Source organism: Carcharodon carcharias, chromosome 1 (assembly GCF_017639515.1).
Source record: "Carcharodon carcharias isolate sCarCar2 chromosome 1, sCarCar2.pri, whole genome shotgun sequence".
Taxonomy (NCBI): domain Eukaryota; kingdom Metazoa; phylum Chordata; class Chondrichthyes; order Lamniformes; family Lamnidae; genus Carcharodon; species Carcharodon carcharias.
The window spans coordinates 152,015,964-152,038,016 of NC_054467.1; the positions used below are offsets into that span (position 1 = coordinate 152,015,964).

The window sequence follows — 22,053 nt, forward strand, 5'->3', positions numbered from 1 at the left end:
GGAATAGCAAGGGTCAGTAAATGCTGAAGAAAGTAATTTATGGCCCTTCCCAACAATGGTTATACCATTGGATAGAGAATTAAGCAAGAAATTATTGGAGCTGTAAAATAGGCAATTTAATAGTTGTGGAGGACTTCAATCTTCAAATAGACGAGACCAATCAAATTGGCAAAGATGGTCTGGAAGATGAGTTTGTAGAATTATATTGTGACAGTTTTCTGGAGCAATATGTTATGGAAACAACTAGAGATAGAGATATTTTAGGTCTAGTATTATGCAGTGAGGCAGGGTTAATTAGTAATGTCATAGTAAAAGATGCACTGGGAAATAGTGATCGTAATACAATTGAATTCCACTTCAAGTTTGAAAACAACTTACTCCAATCACAAACAAAAATCTTAAACTTAAATAACGCAATAAAGGTATGAGAGGAGAGCTGGCCAAGGTTGATTGGGTAAATAGACTAAAAGGTATGGCGGTAAATGAACAGTGGAAATCATTTAAAGAAACAACTCAAAGTGTTCAATAAAACTATATTCCATTGAAAAACAAAGCCACAGTGAGACCCATCCATGGCTTACTAAGGAGGTTAAGGATTTTAAAAAATGAGGTTATAATGTTGCAAAGAATAATAGTAAGTCTGAGGATTGGGAGTATTTTAGAAACCAGTAAAGAGTCACTAAAAAGTTGATAAAAAGGTAAAAAATAAAATGAGAATAAACATATAAAAACATGCTGTAAGAGCTTTTATATAGATAAAAGGGAAGAAATACTTGCCTTAATTAGCCGAGGCATAGAATACAACAGCAGGGAGGTTATGCTGGAACTGTGTAAAATGCTGGTTAGGCCACAACTGGAGTACTGCGTGCAGTTCTGGTCACCATATTATAGGAAGGATGTGATTGCAATGGATGGGGTGCAGAGGAGATTTACCAGGATGCTGCCTGGCTGGAGGGTCTGAGTTATGAGGAAAGATTGGATAAGTTGGGGTTGTTTTCCTTGCAGCAACAGGGCTTGAAAGGGGACCTGATAGGAGATGTATAAGATTATGAGGGACATAGATAGGGTGGATAGGAAGAAACTTTTTCCATTATTAGAGGGGTCAATAACCAGGCTGCATTTAAGGTAAGAGGTAGAAGGGTTGGAGGGGAGTTGAGGAGAAATTTTTTCACCCAGAAGGTGGTGGGAGTCCGGAACTCAGTACCCGAAAGGGTGGTTGAGTCAGAAACTCTTGTAACATTTAAGAAGCATTTAGATATTCACTTGCATTGCCATAGCCTCCAGGGCTATGGGCCAATAACTGGAAAATAGGATTAGTGTAGTCAGGTCTTTGTTGGCCAGCACAGACATGATGAGCCAAATGGCCTCCTTCTGTGCTGCAAACATCTATGAGGCTATGAGTCTAAATGTCGGTCCCTTAGAAGCAGCAATAGGCGAAATTATCATAGGGAATGAAGAAATAGCGGAGATGCTGAGTCTTCACAGTAAAAGACACAAGCTATATATCACAAATAGAAGGTAACCTAAGGGCTAATATGAAAGAGGCAACTGAAGTAATTAACATCAGCAAAGAAAATATACTGAAGGAACTCAAGGGACTAAAATCCAACAAATCCCGAGGACCTGTTGGCCTACATCCTGGAGTTCTAAAGGAGGCAGCTGCCGAGATAGTGTACGCCCTGGCTATGATTTTCAAAGATTCCCGAGATTTTGGGACAGATTCCAGCAGATCTGAAGTTAGCAAATGTAACATCAGTATTCAAGAAAAGAGGGAGAGAGAAAATAGGGAACTACAGGCCAGTCAGCCTGACATCAGTGCTGGAATCTATTAAGAAGGAAATCTTAACAATGCACTTAGAAGAACATAGTATGATTAGAGCAAATCAATATAGTTTTACAAAAGGAAAATCCTGTTTGACAAATGTATTCATTTTTGAGGTTGTAACTAGTTGGCTGAATAAAGGGGAACTAGTAGATGTAGTAAACTTTGATTTCCAAAAGACATTCAATAAAGTGCCACACAAAAGGTTAATACACATGATAGGGGCTCATGGAGTTGGGGATGATATGTATGATATATTATGTAATAAGTGCTGGCCCTGCCAGCGAAGCCCACATCCCATGGATGAATAAAAAAAAATAGCATGGATAGAGGGTTGGTTAGCAGACAGGAAGTGGAAATCAGGGATTTTCAAGTTGGCTGGCTGTGCTAGTGGAGTGCAGCCATGATCAGTTCTTGGGCCTCTGCGATTTGCAATCTATATTAATAACTTGGAAGAAGAGGCATAGAGTATTGCATCTAACTTTGCTGACTTTCAGGATTTACAAGCTGTGAGGAGGACAGAAAGAGGCTGCAAAGAGATATTGACTGGTTAAATGAGTGGGCAACAATTTGGCAGATGGAATATAACATGGGGAAGTGTGAGGTTATTCATTTTGGTCATAAAAATAGAAAAACAGAATATCTTTTAAAAGGCATGAAATTTGTAAATGTTGACTTTCAGGGTGACTTGGATGTACTTGTAAAACAAGTTAGCATGAATGTAAAGCAAGCAATAAGGAAAGCAAATAGCATGTTGGCCTTTATTGCAAGAGGACTGGCGTACAAGAGTAAAGAAGTTTTGCTGCAATTGTACAGATCTTTGGTGAGACAACATCTGGAATACTGTGTGCAGTTTTGGTCTCCATATTTAAGGAAGGATGTACTTTCATTGGAGGCAGTACAGTGAAGGCACACTCGATGAGTCCCTAGGATGAGACAGTTAGTCCTATGATGAGAGACTGAGTCAATTGGGTCTATGTTCTCTGGAGTTTAGAAGAATGAGCAGTGATCTCATTGAAACATTCAAGATTATGAAGGGGCTTGACAGCATAGATATTGAGGGGTTGTTTCCCCTGGCTGGGGAATCTAGTACAAGGGGGCACAGTTTCAGGATAAGGGGCCAATCAATTAGGACTGAGGTGAGGAGAGGTTTCTTCATTTAAAGGATTGTGAATCTTTGGAATTCTCTACCTCAGAGGGTTTTGGATGTGCCATCATTGAATATATTTAAGGCTGAGATTTGCAGATTTTTGGTCTGTCAGGGAATTAACTGATGGTTGGGAAAGTGGAATTGAAGCCCAGGATCAGGCCTAATTGTATTGAATGACGGAGCAGGCTTGATGAGTTGTATAGTCTCCTGCTCCTACTTCTTATGTTCTTATGTTCACAGATTAGTTTTTATAATTACATATTATATTTTCAAAGTGAGGCTATCAAGTTGTTCTTTTCACTTATAAAGCAGACAGTACCTCAGTGAATACATCAAAATGGATAACAATATATGGATTGTAACACAGCAGGCAGTTTTGTGTCATGCTGTGGGGTAGTGCATGAATTTTGTTCAGTTTCATATAGGCATGATGTGTTGTGTGGAGTTGGATCTTTCAGTTTGCTTGAAATTTTAAAAAAGTATTGTTTGTTTGTTTGAGAAACCCACCTATACTAAGCAGGAATGGCACAAGTCATTATTTGACATCAAGGAACATAAAAACATAAGAAATAGGAGCAGGAGTAAGCCATTCAGCCCCTCAAGCCTCCCTGCCATTCAATTAGATCATCACTGATCTGCCCCAGGCCATGCAAATACTTGCATTTAAATAAATCCTTATTTCAGAAACACCTCAAAGGGCCTCAGTAAACTATTTAGCTGAGTGCTGTTACATAGGCAGATGGAACTGCTATCTTGCACATTGACATTTAACTGTTTAGTGTTGCTTTGGGGAAGGAACATTTCCCATGATACTCATAGAAGTGAGATAGTAATCAGATACAAAATGCCATTTTAATGCTGTTTGTTGTGCACTGCTTTACTTTTTATTTTGTCCACAGTAGGCAGTTTACAAGAGTTTTAAACTAATCAACTCTACCAGTTCTGGGCTCGGCGGGAGTGAGTTGAGAGTGAAATGCTGCGAATCAAACTATCGCCTGTGATCGGGCCCTGACCACCATTTCACGCTAGCTGGCCAATTAATGGGCAGTCAACATGAATTGTGCGCTGCAGCGCTGCCTGTGTGGGAAGAGGAGGAGGGCGAGCGCAGAATTTTGCATGTGCACAGGGATGCACGCACTAAGACCTCCCTGAGGCACAGAGTTGCCTCAGGGAGCTGAAGATTTTTAAATGTAAAAATAATTTTAAAATGTTAATAACATGTCCTGTCTCTGTCACACGTGCAAGGGCATGTTACAAATTAGTTTGAAAAATGTTTATAAATTTTTTAAATAACTGATCGAAACCTCATTCCACTTGACAAGCGTAGTATTCAGTATTTCTTATGGACAAACCTGAAAGACCCAAACCTCCCTGTTGCTTGCCATTTTAACACTCCACCCTGCTCTCTTACCCACATGTCTGTCCTTGGCTTGCTGCATTGTTCCAGTGAAGCCCATCGCAAACTGGAGGAACAGCACCTCATCTTCCGACTAGGCACTTTACAGCCTTCCGGACTGAATATTGAATTCAACAACTTTAGATCTTGAACTCCCTTTTCCATCCCCACCCCCTTTCTGTTTCTTCCCCCTTCCTTTTGTTTTTTCCAATAATTCATATAGATTTTTCTTTTCCCACCTATTTCCATTATTTTTAAATCTATGTCTTTTATGCCCTGTTAGTCTTTCCACCCCACCCCCACTAGAGCTGTACCTTGAGTGTCTTGCCATCCATTCTTAATTAGCACATTCATTTAGATAATATCACCACCTTCGACACCTCTTTGTTCTTCTGTCTGTGACATCTTTTGATTATCTGCTCCTATCACTGCTTGCTTGTCCCTACAACCACACCCCCCTCCCCACTTCTCTAGCCCCCCCCCCCCACCGCCCCCACCCACCTTAAACCAGCTTATATTTCATCCCTCTCCAAATATTCACTCAGTTCTGTTGAAGGGTCATGAGGACACAAAACGTCAACTCTTTTCTTTCCCGCCGATGCTGCCAGACCTGCTAAGTTTTTCCAGGTAATTCTGTTTCTGTTTTGGATTTCCAGCATCCGCAGTTTTTTTTATATTAATGCTTTTATTGGGAATGTGAAAGGGAAGATCATACTTGGCAAGGCTGTTAGAATTCTTTGAGGAGCTATCAGTGCTCATCAAAAAAGGGAACGCCATGTCAGCAAGGCTGTTGATAGAGTGCTGCTTAGGTTGGTCCAAAGAATTAACTGAACAATTACGATGTAGACTAGCACTTGATCATTTAGCTATCAGGATGGGAGTGCCAGGAAGTGATTAGTGAAGTGCCCCATGGATCAGTGCTGGAAATGTTACTTTTCACATTGTATATCAATGAAATGAAAATGGTTAAACCTCACTGTTGGCACCAAGGTTGTAGGGGTTCAGGTAGAAAAAAGTGCTGTGAACAAGAGCTGTTTGAAGTTACATCATGATGATTTGTCACAATCTCGATGAATCAGCTGGTCTTTACCTATTCTCTTTTTTCAGTTGCTTGAGTAATCAGCTGCAGAGAGATCTAGATAGACTGGGAAGTCGGGAAGTTGAAAGGAAAAATTACGAATTAAATTCGATGCTGTCAAGTGCAAACTGATAAGATTGTGGAAGGAGAATAGAAAGTGGAACAATGGTTAGTTTACTGGGTAAAGCAGGTGATGTGTTGTGACTGCAGAATTTGGGAGCTCCTGGATGCCAGTGTGATTGCAGTAAGTGTCTGTGGGCTTGACGAGCTTCGGCTGAGAGCCATTGGGCTCGCAGCCGAGCTACAGACACTGCGATGCATCAGGGAGAGGGAAAGTTACCTGGACAATTTGTTCCAGGATGCAGTCACGCCTGTTAGGATCGAATCATCTGATTTGGTCAGTGGTCACGCAGGGTATCACTGCAAGTGGGGCAGATAACGGGTTGAAAATGTAGAAGTGGAGGAGCTTTAGCCCTTGCAATTGTCCAACAGGTTCAAGGTTATTGAAGCTTGAATGGATGACAGAGAGTGCTGCAAGGTGAATGAGCAAACTGACCATTGCACCATGGTACAGGAAGTCATTCAAGTGGGGGAGTAAACAGGAATGTAGTGGTAGTAGGGGACAGTATAGTTTGGGGGATAGACACAGCTCTCTGCAGGCAAGAACAAGAATCTTTACAGCTGCAATGCCCGCCAGGGTTCAGGACATCTGTTCTGGGCTGGAGAGGAACTTTCAGTGGGAGGGGGAGGATCCAGTTGTTGTGGTCATGTGGGTGCCAATGTCATATATAGGACTCGGAAAGAGGTTTGCGTAGTTCTTATGAGCAGCTACAAAAATTAGAAAGCTGAATCCCAAAGTAATAATCTCTGGATTATTACCTGAACCACGAGCAAATTGGAGTAGACTAAATGACGCTTGGCTCAAAGTTTGGTGTGGGAAAAATGGGTTTTGATTCATGGGGCATTGGCACCGGTACTGGGGAAAGTGGGAGCTGTACCATTGGGACCATTCACCTGAACTGTGCTGGGACCAGTGATCTGGTGATTCGTATAGCTAGGGCAGTAGAGTAGGCTTTAAACTAAATAATGGGAGAAAGGGAAGATCATGCTTGGCAAGTCTGTGAAAGGAGATGGTAAATTGAAGGAAAACGAGGTGACAGAGTAGGGTAGCAATTTGCCTAATGATAGACAGAGTGTGGCAGGAGAGGACATAATGTACAAACTTAAGAGTACACCAGCAGATAAGGCCAGATTGCAAAAATGGTAAAAAGACAGAATTAAAGGCTCTGTATCTGAATGCATGCAGCATTCATAACAAAATGGATGAATTGTTAGCACAGATAGAAATAAATATGTATGACCTGATGGCCGTTACAGGGACATGTTGCAGGGTGACCAAGGCTAGCTCCTAAACATTGAAGAGTATTTGGCATTTCAAGAGTATAGGATGCTAGGAAAAGATGGTGGGGTAGTTCTGTTAATTATGTTAACATTAATACAGTAGTGAAAGATTACCTTAGCTTGAAAGAACAGAATGTAGAATCAGTTTGGGCAGAGATAAGAAATAGGAAAGTAAGAGATCACTTGTGGGAGTAGATTATAGGCTCCCTAACATTAGTTATATTGTAGGACAGAATGCATAGAACGAAATAAATGCAACATGTAAGAAAGATACTACAATAATTATAGGTGGCTTTAATCTACATATAGATTGGATGAATCAGATTGGCAAAGGTAGCCTGGCAAATGAGTTCATAGAGTGTTTGCAGGACAACGTTTTAGAGCAGTACGTTCTAGAGCCAGCCAGGGAGCAGGCTATTCTAGACCGGGTAATGAGCAATGAGACAGGATTACTCAGTAGCCTTAGGGTAAAGGAGCCTCTGGAAGACAGCAATCGTAACATGATATCATTTTATGTTCAGTTTGAAGGGGAGAAGTCTGGGTCTAAAACTGGTGTTTTAAACCCAAATAAAGGTAATTAAAAGGATATGAATGCAGAATTGGCTAAAGTGAACTGGGAAGCTAGGCTAGGATGTAGGATAGTAAAGATGCAGTGGCAGACTTTTAAGGAGTTATAAATAAATCTCAGCGAAGATTTATTCTAGTGAGAAAGAAAGACTCTTTGAAAAGGATGCATCATCTGTGCCTAAATAAGGAAGTTAAGGACTGTATCAAATTGAAAGAAACACGGTATAAATCTGCAAAGATTAGTGGTAGGTCAGAGAATAGTTAAAAAAAGAGGGAGAAAGTAGAACGTGGGAGAAAGCTATTTTGTAATATAAAAGCAGATAAGAGTATCTACAAGTATTTAGATAAGAAAAGAGTAACTAGATCTCATGTTGGTTCTCTAGAGAATGAGTATGGGGAATTGATAATAGAAAACCAGGAAATGGCAAAGGTGTTGAACAAGTATTTTGTGTCTGTCTTCACTGTAGATGGCCTGCATTCTTGGCTCTTAAAAAATGTGGCAGCAGAGATAGCAGATACATTGGTTATAATCATCCAAAGTTCCTTAGATTCTGGAAGGGTCCCAGCCTGTTGGAAAATAGCTAATGTTACACCTTTACACAAGTGGCGAAGACAGAAAGCAGGAAACTATAGGCCAGTTAGTCTAACATCTGTCACAGGGATATTGCTAGAATCCATTTAGAAAATCATAATGGGACCAGGAAGAGTAAAAGGGAAATCATGCTTAACTAACTGATTGGAGTTCTTTGAGGAAGTAAACAATATGGATAAAGGGGAACCTGTAGATGTGGTGTACTTGTATTTCCAAAAGGCATTTGATAAGGTGCCATATCAAAGGTTACTATACAAAATAGGAGCACTTGGTGTAAGGGCTAACATATTAGCATGCATAAAGGGTAACAGGAAGCAGAGAGTAGAGATAAATGGGTCATTTTTCAGTTAGCAAACTGTAACTAGTGCAGTACCACAAGGTACTGGCACCTCAACTATTTACAATCTATATCAATGGCTTGGATGAAGGGACTGAATGTATGGTGGCTAAATTTGCTGATGACACCAAAATAGGTAGGAAAGTAAGTTGTCAAGAGGAGATAGAGTCCGAAAAGGGATGTAGACAGGTTAAGTGAATGGGCAAAAAATTTGGCAGATGGAATTTAATGTGGGAAAATGTGAACTTGTCCACTTAGGCAGGAAGAATAGAAAAGCTGTATACAATATAAGTGGCGAGAGATTGCAGAACTCGGTGGTACAGAAGGATCTGGGTGTCCTGGTACACAAATCACAAAAAGTTAGTATGTAGGTACAGTAAATGATTAGGAAGGCAAATAGAATATTGGCATTTACTGAAAGGGATTAGGAATATAAAAGTAATTAAGTTTTATTGCAGCTGTACAGGTCCTTGGTGAGACCTCATCTGGAAAACTGTGTACAGTTTTGGTTTCCTTAAATGAAAAAGGATATAAGTACGTCAAAAGCAGTTCAGAGAAGGTTCACTTGACTGGGATGAAGGGCTTACCTTATGAGGAAAGGTTGAATAGGTTGGGCCTATGCCCACTGAAGCTTAGAAGAATGAGTGGTGATCTTATTGAAACATAGGATCCTGAGGGGACTTGATAGGATGGATAATGGGGCTAGGGTTTTCCAGTCCCGTCAGCGGCAGGCATCATTGTCAGCTTCCAATTTTTCCCGTCCTGCCCACAACAATGCCCATCATTTAGTGGTCAGGGCTCCTAAATCTCTCCTTGGGAGGATGTTTCCTCTTGTGGGGGAGACTTAGGCCTAGGAGACACAGCTTAAGAATAAGAATTCTATGTTTTAAGATGAAAATGAGGAACTTTTCTTCTCTCAGTGACTCGTTAGTCCGTGGAATTCCCTTCTCCAGAAAGCAATGGAGGCTGGGCCACTGAATTTATTCAAGGCTGAGTTAGATTGATTTTTGATTGGCAAGGGCTTTAAGGTTTATGCAGAGCAGACAGGAATGTGGAGTTGACCAATCAGAGTAGCCATGATCTTCTTGAAAGGTGGAGCTGTCCTGAAGAGCTGAATGGCCTACACTTGCTCCTAGGTCCAATGTTGCTAAATTAAGATTTATATAATATGAAAGAAACGCTGTAAAGTAAAAGGGTCTTTTCCCCAAAACAATGTACTAACTACTATAATAAATAATAAAGCATTTTGGTAATTTGCTTTAATATTAGATTATTTAAGTTAGCCATCACATTATCAATGAAGAATGTAGGCCCTACCCTTTACAAGCCTCTACTCTTCTGCTAAGTTTTGTAACACAGCAGCTATGTCAAGCAGAACATTGATCATATCAACTTAACCCTTCATGAACAAAACTATCACCTCAAATGTCCTAGTGACGTACAACATAAAGTAGCTTTAAATCTGTGTCATAGGCCAGGATTTTCCCCTTGGCGATTTGGGGGCGGGGCCCGCTCGCCGAGGGGAAAATGATGTGGGATGACGTCAGGAGGAATCCCCGATGTCATCTCGGTCCCTTTAAATTTTTAGGAAGGCGGGCAGACAGTGAAACCAGCTGTGCGCCCGCCGACCTGTCACTGGTCAGTTGAGGCCATTGATAGACTCGTTAAGATAATTGAAGACCTGCCTGTCCAAGCTTAAGGCTGGCGGGCAGGCCAGGAGCCCCAGCGGGCTCCAGGTTATCCATGAAACTTCATCCACTGGCGGGTTGAAGTTTCATGTCTGTTTTTTAAACATTTAATAAGTTGTCACATGAGGGGGACATGTTAATAATTTTAATGTTTATCTATTTTTAGACTGTATTTACCTGTCACGAATCTCCCTGAGACAGGACTTTGCCTCAGGGAGTAGTGTGCTCTTTTGTGCACATGCATGAAAGAGTGCACTTTGACAAATGGGGAATCCCTCCCTCCTGCACACGAAGCACATAGCGCTTCCTGTCGGGCAGGCCGATGGGCAGGCCTTAATTGGCCCGCCCACTCAAAATGGCGGCAGGCCCTATTTTGGTGGCAGGGGTCGGCTGTCCGCCCGCCGCTGAGCCGGTGGGGCCCACCCGCCATCCGAGGGCAAAATTCTGCCCATAATAAAGTTAACTGAGATAATATTTTATGAAAAACTTGCATTTATACCGTGCTTTTCATGACCACTGCACAGATCAAAATGCTTTACCATAAATGAATTAATTTTGAAGTATAGTCACCGTTGTAATACAGCAAATGTGGCAGCTAATTTTAGCATCGCAAGCTCCAATGAAACAAAAATGTGATAATGACCAGATAAACTGGGGCAGAATCGTCTGGTCCTGTTGTTGGTGGTGGGCGTCATGACGGGGATTGTGGGGGTGAACGACAATTTGATGTGAGGGGCAGAAATTGGCTTCACGCTGGTGTGAAATCACAGTGAGATCATCCGATGGTGTCCGCCCTGGTAGAATGCGGATCCTGCTGGAGGCCGGTGTGAACACGATTGCATCCCAGTAATGGATGGACAAGTGTGATGTGCAGAAGTTGGGACATACCATTGGGCCTTGCCCAGATCATGGGCATCTGGGGAGCAGAAAACACTGGAGCCTTACAGTTACCGGATCCTGGAAGAACACATGCATTGCATGCTTAGTGGATCCTCATGCACATGGCATCGCCACAAAACAGCAAGGTGGGAGGTCTCTATTGATGCTTTGGGTCTGCTTCGGAACACCATGGTCTTGGCCATGGGCTGCTACAGATGATTGGTGAGGCGGGAAGAGGAAGGTCCAGCTGTGAGTGGGGGTCAGGAAGGTGTACCGGGGGTGGAGGGTGTGGGGGCAGTGGGAGAGGAAGGTCTACGTGTGACTGGGAGAGTGAAGGTGTACTGTTTGGTTGGGGGTGGGCGTGAGGGTGGGAATGGGGGAAAGAAGGTGTGGGGGAGGGTGTGGTTGGCGGTGGGGGGGGGAATGAAAGTGTTTGGGGAGGAAGGAAGGTGTCTAAAGGGAGGAGGGAGTATGGGTGTGGAGGGAGTACAGGGGTAGGAGGGTATAATGGAGGAGAATGCTGCAAGTGGCGAGGTAGGGGTAAGGGGGAGGAAGGTGTAAGGGATGGAGTTTAAAGGGGGCAGGTGTCCATGGGTGAGGAAGGAGTCTGGAGGTGAAAGGTATCCGGGGGGAGGAGGGAATTTGGAGCGGGAAAAGTGTCTGGCGGGAGTAGGGAGTGAGGGTGGAGGAGCGAGTAAAGATGGAGGAGGGAGTAAGGACCGGGGGATGTCCAGGTGAATGTTCGAGGGAGGGGTTTGTGGAGTCAATAGTTGCCTCTTGGGGAGCGAGCTGAGGGTAGATATGGTAGGAGGGAATGATGTGTGTGAGAGGGGGCAGCGGGAGACTGGAAGGGTGAGGGTGTGTCAGTAACACACTTGTGTTGAGAGAGGGCAGGATCTTCATGTGGGTGCTCCATCAACCTCACCATTGCCGCAGGCACAGCCCACATCCTCACCAGTCAATGTGATGGCACACCTCAAAGTGAGTGAGGGGCCAAATATGGGCCACTCCACCCCCATCTGGGACCTCTCCCTACTGATGTGAGCCAGTTTCTCCTGCATGAAAAGAGATGGAGAGAGTGTGAGCAGGACACATAGCTCTACATGGAATGTTTACAAATTGAGTGAAGACATGGACGGGAGACGTGAGCTCCAGAGGATACGAGCCTGAAGGAGATGTGAGGATGTGTGTGAGAGTTAGTGATGTTGACCCTTGAGGTGTGACGTCCGTGTGGATGTGTGATGGGTTTGTGAGTGTGTGAGTTGAGGGTGATGTGGCGATTGACTTACCCTGGCAGAACAGATGATACCATTCATCCTCTTCCTCCACTGGATGGCCAACCTCCTCTGTGCTCCGGTGGCATTGACCGCCTCTACCACCACCTCTCAAGCTGGATTGGTGACCCTGGTGGACCTCCTGTGACCAGAGCGGAGGTAGAGGACATCGCGATGGACTTCTACTGTGTCCGACAGGTGCCCCAGAGAGGGTTCAGTAAATCTAGGGGCTGCCATCTTCTTTGCTGTAGGGGTCATCTGTTGCCTGGAGCAGTCCTGGGCTGTAGACATGAAGTAGACTGTAACCAGGTGCGGCTTAAATATGATGCCCGGAGTGAGGAAGCACTGAGGTCACGGTGTGGCAGGCAAATCCAAGCCCACCCGCCAGCGATCTAGAGTCCTTCCCGTGAATGCATTATTAATGAGGTGTGACCTGCTGGGAAGGAGGTAATACAATGTGAAAATCCACCATTGTGCCTTTATTCACTCCCGCTACAGCACTTAGCGCAAATCTGGGACGATTCCGCACCATTTTTGTGATGTTGATTAAGGGTTAAATATTGGCTTGAACAGGGGCTGTGCTCTCCTCCTCTTCTTCAAAATAGTGCCATGGGATCTTTTAAATCCACCTGAGAGGGCAGCCAGGGCTTTCAGCTGAAAGTGCTGAAAGACAGCACCTCCAACAGTGCAGCACTCCTTCAGCACTGCATTGGACTGTCAGCCTTGACTTTTGAACTCAAGTCCTGATGACAAACATGCTCCTAATTGAGCCAAAGAACAGATAGGAGATTAACATTTGAAAAAGAACTATTTATTTTAAAGTTCCAAACAATTTCTTTTTATATGTATGATTGACCAATTAATCTCTCTCTCAAAACTGACTCAATGTTTTAAAAAATGGCTGGCCAGTCTCCTATGCTCTATCTATGGACAGTTGTATATGAAAACAAGTAGCAATAGGCTTTGCAACTGAAACACATTCTAAAATCTCACTGGGCAACAAAGCCAACTAGTGTTGTCAACAGCAAGGCTTGGCCCATGAACAATCCACTCAGGATCGCATTCAACAAGAACATTTAATATTCGCAGACATGAACACCTCAGACCCATGTGAGTTTTTTTTACCCCCAGGCGGTTTGAAAGTGAATGCTATCACAGCCCTGGCTTGTAAAGCTGCTCTGTATAGCATGCTTGTTAAGACTTGCACATTGTTTTTTCATGCAAATTGAAACAGCAGGCCATAGCTTAGGGTTTTGCCTTTTGAATATACCCCCAAAAAGCCAGCATATTCCTTCCTACTTTTGAACATTGGAATTTCCTTGACCGTCACCTTAAATGATGTTAATTACTACACCACTGTAGACAACTTTAGTGTGAACGCTAAAGCAAATTACCACCATGACTGGTGAACTACCTTAGTATATAATGAGCAGGACCTATTAGCATTAAAAGGGCCAGATGAATGACATGTGAACAGCCCTAGTGTTTCAACTGAGCTGAGCTATTATGACCCTGCTCTGGAAGTTTCTGTGAGCTTTCAAGGTCACAGCTTTCTTCTAGCCACTAAAATGGGATTCTAAAACCAAGCACAAACCTTTACCCTTCACCACACATTTACTGCTGGAAAAAAAAATCACTTTAAGTACCTATCATACCAAAATGAACCACTATAAGGATATTTCCAGCAAATTCTTTCACCGTTGTTAAATCAGTTTCAAAGATTTAAAATTAACCTAACATATGAATACAAACAAGATGATTAAGTACACTCTGAATCACAATTATCTTTCCACCTATTCCACAGCACTGAAACAGCCCAAAATGCACATTAAGAACATTCTTAACCTTGGTGCATTATACCTCCTCAATTTCTCTTCAACTTTCAAAATGATCACACCATCCTCTGCCAATGGCTCTGCTCAGTCGTTCAACTCGGTGGGAGTACCATTGTTTGGCTACACTCTTACCTATTTGAGCACAGCTGTAGCAACTGTTGATCTCTTTTCCTGTCCCTGAACTGTCACCTCCAAAGTCCTAAAACCACCACCTTTTCCTGATCTGTGTACTGCCCCTTCTGACATCATCTGAAGATACAGGATCAGGTTCCACACATATGCTGATAAATAACTTCCCTCTGCCTCTCAACTTCATCTGTGCCATCAGACTGTTGATCTGACATGCAGTCTTGAAAAAAAACATATTTCCTCTATTTAAACATTGGAAAGACTAATGACATTGTCTTTGCCCCACTCGATAAACTCCATAACCTTGTCACTGACTCTTGCCCTTTCCTGCCCACTCTCCCAGGCTGAATTTGATTGCAATCTCAGTGCCCTGTTCAATTAAGAGCTGTGTAGTATTAGGATTTTTAAGAGTTAATGTGAAGGACTATGTAAATGGCACCTCCCATAATGATGATGTAAGACAACACATGACTAGGAGAGAATGTTCATGGCTTCAGCAGTATAACACCTGGTCTATGGTACATAGTTCAGTGGTATAACATCAACCAGTGGTTACTTGAACTTACCTATGTCTCAGTTATCATTCCAAAGCTAGACAATCCAACATACAACATGGTGGCAGTGGTGGGATGGGTCCCAAAGCACTGAAAATTCAACTTTAAAGAATATGAAATATCAGACCTGCAAAAGTGGTGCCAAATCTGCAGAACTCTGTAAGGCACAGCTGAGCAACTCCAAAGCTGCTTCAAAGATGAAGTGGAGGCAGGAAGAGTCAGCGAATCAACTTTCAAAGTCATTCAGGGCTACACCACAGCACGTGGTGGCCTGTGAAGAAAATCCTGGTCCAGCGATCATAGGCTTCAAGTCGGAGAACCAAACAAAGATTGTAGAACTGGTAAGCAACCCTTAAGAAGGGTAAAAATAAATTTTAACGGCGCACTGGGCAGGCAGTATTGGGAAAGTTAGATCCCTTGCAAGGGCAGGTTACGGAAAACTCTGTAGTCCTGGTCCGAGGTTGGCCCCATGACACACGGTAACCGCAAGGCAGCATAAAAGAAAAGAAAATGGCTGCAAATACTCCAAGCTCCAGGGGAAGAGAGTGAAGAGACTATTTAAATAACCTACAGCAAAGTAGCTTTTAACAACTTTGCAGCATTCAAAAAATAAATACCAAGTCCAGCTGAAAGATCCCCTCTTTGAGAGACAATAACCTCAGCCGGTCTCAGTGAGAGGCTGAACAGCGTGAGGAAACTTCAAATACTGGAAGGAGAATTTGAAACTCCAGGTAAACCACCTGAAAGCTCAGAAAAGCCATTGATCCTAAATTTATGCTACCTAAAAGCTTGAACACATGGAAGGACAAACTGGGCACTTTGGAGAAAACGGTTCTTAAGGTTCCAAATTGCTTCAGGATTGGACAGTAAGTCTGAAGTGGAACATGTTAACACATTACTCCATTGGAAGAGGAGCAGATGATGTTATTGCAAGACAGGGCATCAATGAAACCTCTGACAAATTTGAAGAAGTATTAAAAGCCTTTGATAACTATTTCAACCTGAGGAGCAATAAGATTCTGCAAAGGGCCAAATTGAACAAAATGATCCAGAAACCAGGTGAACCAGTAGATGCTTTTATTTATGACCTTTACAGGCTGGTTGAAGGAGGTGAGTTATGTCGATCTAAAAACCTAATTCATATGAGTCTGCATTGTAGTTGGTGTTACTGATGAATCCCTATCAGACTTATTGCACTCTAAGGAAGACCTCACCTTTGAAAAAGCAATACAGCTGGTGACACAACAAAGGTCTGTAAACAGAACAGGGCAATACTGAGAAGTGAAGAAAAACTTTGGCTCAGGAAACCTCCAGTGACCATATAGTTCCTTTATCCCAGGAACGTAAAAGAAGCATCAGAAAATAAGTTACAATTTGGATTGAAAATACAAGGTGCCTAAAAACCCTGCCAGTACTGTGGCACCAAAAATGCCCACAGGCACAAAGTGTCCTGCAAACATTACAGAATGCTTTTGCTGCAGAAGAATTGGACATTTCAGGAAGACATGCCTCTAACTTCAGAGGTTTCAAAGCAAAATTCTTTATGCACAAGGACATTGAAGAATTTCTGCCAGAAGAGGATCAAAAATATTTCCTAGCGAGATCAATGACCCCAAGCAGGCATTCTGGAATGTAGACGCATACGACAACGGACATATCCCCAACTTTAAACTAGCTACAGGAGCAAGTGTAATGGTTTTATCAATGAATCAGGTTACGAACACATTGCCTGCAGCCAATGGACATCCTATATGGTCCAGGACGAGTCAAACCAAAGGTTAAGGGAAAGTTACAGACAACATTCCAGTACAAGGGAAAGCAGATATTAGAAACATTGTATGTCCTACAGAATCAGGAATTCTCTCTTTTAAGTAGAAGAGCTTGTATTGACCTCAATCTTATCAAAAAAGTGGAAGTCAATCAGCAAGAATCCAAGGGTGACTTCAGAAATGAATCCCTGAAGCTATCCAGCTGCAACGAAGATTTGGTTTGTGACTTCAGCACTGACTTTTTGACATGCTTCACAGAGATCGATAGTCCAGCTGTTTTGCAATAGGATGTTCAGGAGGGGGAAGTCTACTCATGCACAACGAATGCACAGTGAAAAGAATTAGACCAGAAAAAAACACAAGAATGAGAATGATCATTCATCACTCTGTAGCATTGCTTCAAAAGTGGAAGATGAAAATCTGTTGACCAAATACTCTGTTGAAATACTACATTCATCCAACAGTGGCGACCTTCTAGAAAGTGCATCTGTACCTATCCATTCCCAAAAAGTAGTCATCAAGGATACTAGCAATCAAAGGAGTCAAAGCTAGACATAGAACCAAGCCACATAATGTCTGCCCTTTCTATGTGATAAGAAAGTGAACTTATTGATAAACCAGGTTTGCTAGATTCTGAGGGGAACAAAGACATTAAGCAGGTGGATTCCTCCCATCCTACCCAAAGAATTACTTCCAGGGCTAGAAGTCCAGGGCTAGAAGTCCAGGACTATCTGAGAGTTCAAAAACGAGAGACATCACTCCAGAAGTAAGGAAGGACAGAAAATAAAACAAAGGAAAGAGGGCAAACTCATGAAGCAAGGATAGGGAGCATGCAAAATGCAAAGAGAGGGATAAAACCTCCAAATCGAATAAAGAGAGAGAGAAATGTGAAAAGTATAACAGTAAAAAGAGGAAGAAATGGATCAAGTCCAGATACAAACACATGAACATATGAATTAAGAGCAGCAGTAGGCCACTCAGCCTATTGAGACTGCTCTGCCATTCAATATGATCATGGCTGATCTGATTGTAACCTCCCGCTTACCTCAGGTGACCTTTCATCCTCTTGTTTATCAAGAATCTATCTACCTCTCCCTTAAAAATATTCAAAGACTCTGCTTCAACTGCCTTTTGAGGAAGAGAGTTCCAAAGATTCACTACCCACTGAGAGAAAAAATTTCTCCTCATCTCTGTCTTAAATAGGCGATACCTTATTAGTGATTCCTAGTTCTAGATTCTCCCACAAGAGAAAACATCATCTCCACATCCACCCTGTGAAGACCCCTCAGGATCTTATATGTTTCAATCAAGTCACCTCTTACTCTTCTAAACTCCAGCAGATACAAGGCTAGTCTGTCCAACCATTCCTGATAAGACAACCCGCCCATTCCTGGTATTAGTCTAGAAAATCTTCTATAAACTGCTTCTAATGCATTTACATCCTTCCTTAAATAAGGAGACCGACACTGTACACAGTAATCTAGATGTGGCCTCACCAGTGTCTTGTACAATTGAAGCATAAACTCCCTATTTTTATATTCAATTCCCCTCACAATAAACGATAACATTCTATTAGCTTTCCTAATTATCTGCTGTACCCGCATACTAAACTTTTGTGATTCATGTACGAGGACACCCAGATCCCTCTGCAACGCAGAGCTCTGCAACCGCTCACCATTTAGACAATAAGCTTTTTTTATTCTTCCTGCCAAAATGGACAATTTCACATTTTCCCTCATTTTACTCCTTTCAGATCCAGAAGACAGTCCAAGAGAAAGAAAGAGTTATAGCCCAGAGAGATAACAGTCAAAAGAGATCTTATTTAATACATGCTTCAGAAAGTAATATATGTAGAAACTGGAAACATTTTATTTCTAATCATCAAAAATGGGACAATCAGTCGTACATTTGGAAGAACCAGACGCTGAGTCAGAAATTAATAAAAAGCAGATGCTACAACTCTCAATGAAGACCATCCAAGTCAAGAAAAAGGAGTTCAGAAACGCAATACTGATTTTCCAAGTCTGACAAGAACATGATCAGCTGTGAAGCTTCCTGACAGATTGAATTTGTGATGTCAGAGACTTGGGGGTGATGGGGTAGTATGTAAACATGAATGTAAAAAATATGGATGAAAACTTTGGGGGGTGATGTAGCATTAGGGTTTGTAAAGATTAATGTATGGGACTGAGTAAACAGCACCTCCCATAATGATAATGCAAGACAACACATGACGTGGAGAGGAGGGGAGAATGTTCATGGCTTCAGCAGTGTAACACCTAGTCATGGATAGCTGTACATAGTCCAGTTGTATAAAATAAGCCAGCTTTTGTTTGAATTTACCCATGTCTCAGTAATCATTCTGAAGCTAGACAAACCAACATACAACAAGCTGAGCTTCCAACCTCAAGTCCTCTCCATCATAAAGACTGCCGACTTCCATCTCAAAAATTGCCTGCCTCACCCCTTGCCATAGCTTATCTGCCACTGGAGTTCATGTATTTGCATTTATCACCTCCAGGTTTAACTATTCCAGTGATCTGTTCACTGCCTTTTCATTCTCCACTCTCAACAGCTGTTCTTATTTACACCACAACACTAGGGGGAGCACTTCCTGCACATGTTCAGATGCAGTCCCAGTGTTAGTGACAGAAGGCAGAATCGAACAGATTTGCACTAAGTGCGGTAGCAGGTGTGAAAAAAGACGTTTTAGCCACCAGCCACAATGGCAGGTTTTCGCGCCATTTCTTCCCCTTCCTGATGCGTCCTGTCTCATTAATAGTGGAATGATGCATTCATGGGAAACATGCCAGATCCAATTTGCCCACCATCTCATTCCTTCACCACTGCCCCAGTGAAGAATGCAGCCTCTTGATTCAGTGATCCATCCCTGTGATGCCTTCTGGATGCTGAGGCCGCCCGCTGCGATGGCCTTTACTCTGCCCTGGCCGCAGGAGGTCCATCAGTCTCACCACTCCAGCTTGGGAGGCAGTGGCAGAGGTGGTCAGTGCCAATGCTGTGTACAAGAGGTTGGCCTTCCAGTGCAGAAAACGGATGAATGATCTCATCCGTGCTGCCAGGATAAGGCAACCATCTCATCACTCTAAACTCACACACTCACTGGTGCTCACTCACTGACAGCTCAGGGGAAATCATCACTCTGTCTCAGATACACCCTCACATCTGCATCTGGCCTCATCTCCTCTGGAGACTTCCACCTCATTCTGTCCACTCAACGCACACACATGACTGGCATCCTTCTCATTTGGCCTGGCATGCACCTTGTTCACACTTCCTCCATCTCTCTTTATACAGGAAAAAGATCGCGCACAATCAATAGGGGAGGTCCCAGACCGGGGATGGAGTGCAAAACATCAAGGTCTTCACTCCTGCAGTGATGGTGAGGTTGGTGGCAAACACCAACATGAGGATCCTGCACCACATGATCCCTCCCACAACGCTACTTTGAGTCCACTGTTCTGTGTTCAACGTGACTACCAAACACTAATAATCTCCACTTTCTGTCCTAGGCACATCTGACACGGGCATGTGTTCCTGCGGTGACCACCAGTTTGTGAATCCAATCCTGCTCTAATCCAGGTCCCACCAAGGTGTGTGTCGCTGCATTGGTGGAGGGTGTGGGTGTGCGCAGTGGCGGGTCTTTAAGGACACATCTGACATGTCGCCCTCAGGCAACATTGACCCGACCCCAGCTCCGAGAGTGCCTTGGAGGAGGGCTCTGAGGACAGCATGCTTGAAGACCCATCACGATGCTAACCTACACCTTCCACTAGCACTGTGACACACACCTCAGTGGGACCTAGATTAGAGCAGGCTTACGTTCACAATCTGATGGTCATCGCACAGACATGTATCTGCCATAAGAGGAAGCAGGTTCAGCCACGCTCCCTGGCACTCAGAGGACTCCTGGGGAAGAGGCATCTGTGAGGTCTGAATTAGATGATGAGCCTCTGGATTCGGCCTTCCAGCTCATCGTGGAGAGTCAACAGAAGGCGGAGGAACATCACATCAGAGCTGTCGGAAGCCCTCAACAGAGTAGCACGCGAGACGGAGGAGTGCATTTGTCTGCTCCCAGATGAAGTGGAACCCACATGTGTATGCATGGAGGTCCCCATGGGAAGGGGAGGATGACGGACGCCATGGAGACCCTGGTCCAGCAGAACGCAGAGATGCGCACAGACCTGTACTCCATCGCGGTAGCCATGGGTGAGTTCCTGCAGTGGCAATGCAAGAGGGAGACGGGCACCTCGACGTCCCTCCAGGTGCTCCTTCCCCTCAAGGAGTCAGACTGGGGCCCTCGGGCACCCGAAGGGAGGAGGAGCAGCAACTGGACACCCCTGGGTCATCCACTTAGGAATCTTAGAGATGGGTGGGCGGAGATGCAGGTCAGCTCAGATGAACAACTGAAAGAGAACCCCCGCAGGCAGCATTGAAAATACTCAGGATGTTGAGATGAGTGTGATGGGGGAAGGATCTAGGGCGTGGGAGAGTGCTTGCACGAGGCTCTGAAAGGTCCTGCCCCACACACACACACTTCTCCCTCCAGAATCACTCGTGGGCCGACTGTGTGCAGCTGAACTGCTAGTGGTGGCAGGGGAGTCATCTCCTGTCCTCGCCCTCTGAGTCTCCTTTGCCTGTGACCGTCTCAACCTCATTCTTGGTCACTGCAGACGGAGCATCTGGCCCACAGGAGGACAGCCACAGCAAGTCAGGGACATCCAGGTCTCGGCTTTCCAGAGGACCCATGCCAAAGCCATCAGAGGCAACCGGGCCAACCACTGCACAGGCTGTCTCCACCCCTGCTGCAGATGTCAGGGCAGCACTTAGAAGAAATGGTAGGTCTAGAGAAGTTAAGAAATTCTGATCACCAGATGGTTGCACAGGGTGAACACATTTTGTCACTTTATAATCTGAAAATATATTCACTTTCACTGAATAATGTGTAGCGTTGTCTTTCAGCTTCATTTACCAGCTTCCCCCTGCATCCCCCCACTACCCTGCCACCACTAGCAGTTCAGCTGCACACAGCTGGCCCACGAGTGATTCTGGAGGGAGAAGTGTGTGTGTGGCAGGACCTTTTCGAGCCTTGAGCAAGCTTTCTCCCACACACACGGATCCTTGATATTTCACACATCTCAATATCCTGAGCATTTTCAACGCTGCCTGCACGGGTTCTCCTTCAGTTGTCTATCTGAGCTGAGATTCATCTCCGTCCACCCATTGATCACACTCCCATGCTGCACCTGTTCCCAGCCAACATGAGGCTCACTTTCGATTTCTAAAACATGGCAGTCATTAAGTTTCTGATCAGCTCCCCCATCCTTTCCCCTCTCCAGTTACCCACGTCCTCTCCCCCATCACTGTGGAGCCCCCTGGCATCACCTTCTATCTCCTCACTGTTACCTACAAACCCTACTAGGTGCATGTTCCCTATCTTCCTGAAAATCCCGTCCCCATCCACATTGACCTCCCTGACCTCCTTATTTACACACCCATGGTCCTTATTTGCCTCTATGTACTCACCAACTATCCTCACCGCCCCTTCTAATGTTGCAGTGCCC

At 43.9% G+C, this 22,053-nt stretch overlaps 1 protein-coding gene across 2 annotated transcripts in view; it reads right to left on the bottom strand.

The window, feature by feature from the left end:
* The window catches only part of lnx1 (ligand of numb-protein X 1), a 277,592-nt gene that overhangs the window by 226,167 nt on the left and 29,372 nt on the right, over positions 1-22,053 (bottom strand). The window contains exon 2 of one of the 2 annotated variants that reach the window (XM_041200624.1): positions 12,200-12,617. The exons of the other annotated variant lie outside the window; for it this stretch is intronic. The gene's annotated coding sequence lies outside the window, so the exon portion shown is untranslated. The remainder of the gene's footprint in view (positions 1-12,199; positions 12,618-22,053) is intronic. 2 annotated transcript variants of the gene reach the window in all.